A 957-nucleotide genomic window follows, 5' to 3' on the forward strand; every position below is an offset into this window, starting at 1 on the left:
TGAAAAAACTTCAAAGTAAAACATTTGTGTTAAAAATTATGTACTTATCCAAGAGCATCAAAAAGTACTTTGTAATTGTGAAGTCACCACTATATACTTACCTTCATCGGAAGTGATTTCCTGCATACAAAGATAGAAGTATATGTCTTTAAGGCCATTTTGCTTGGTGGATGTTTTAAGTTGGACAGCATATTATTTACATACAAATAGTATTTCAAAATTTCGGTCATTACCACTTCCTCGAAGATCTTTACCAGAGGCATAAGCATATTTATGCTAATGATAGTCATTCCCCATCCATACATTTATTATTACTTTTGACAAGTTCCGAGAGCAAGCAAATATCTCTGTGATAAAAAACCAATGCCTAAAATTGATTAACTCCAAGTCTAAAGGGTAATTTAGACCAATCAGGTCACCCCATTTCCGTATTGCAACTTTGAGTGCCTCCGATACATACACTTTAGTGTCGACTTCCAGTAACCAAATGACTAATGTAGTTAGCAATCCAGGTAGATATCAGGGCCAATGGATCCCCAACTCCGGTCCATCAACTCAGGCAAACTCACATCAGTGAATAGAAAATCCAGAAACTTCAAATTATGTTAAGTACAAAACCCAGAAATGGACACTACTACTTGCACGTTTCAAATGTTTTTCTTTCCGACATACCTTCTAAGAACTTGTTACTTATCAAAAACCCAAAATATACTGAGTAGGTGCAATTGCGATCATGTCAAAATCGCTCAGTCATAGGTATGCCACAATATATCAGCACCAGTAAAGTGTCCATTATCAACTCAAGACACTGACTATGCAAAAGGATACTACCGCCAGCCCAATCTCTAGTATAAGATTAGGACTTCTGTGTTTAGTGGATGTTTTTCGAGAAACATTCCCAAAGAAACCATTTGATATTATATGCAAGCAAAGCACCATGGTATGGCGAATCGGAAC

This window comes from Adiantum capillus-veneris, chromosome 29 (assembly GCF_014529385.1).
Source record: "Adiantum capillus-veneris isolate H3 chromosome 29, ASM1452938v2, whole genome shotgun sequence".
NCBI lineage: Eukaryota > Viridiplantae > Streptophyta > Polypodiopsida > Polypodiales > Pteridaceae > Adiantum > Adiantum capillus-veneris.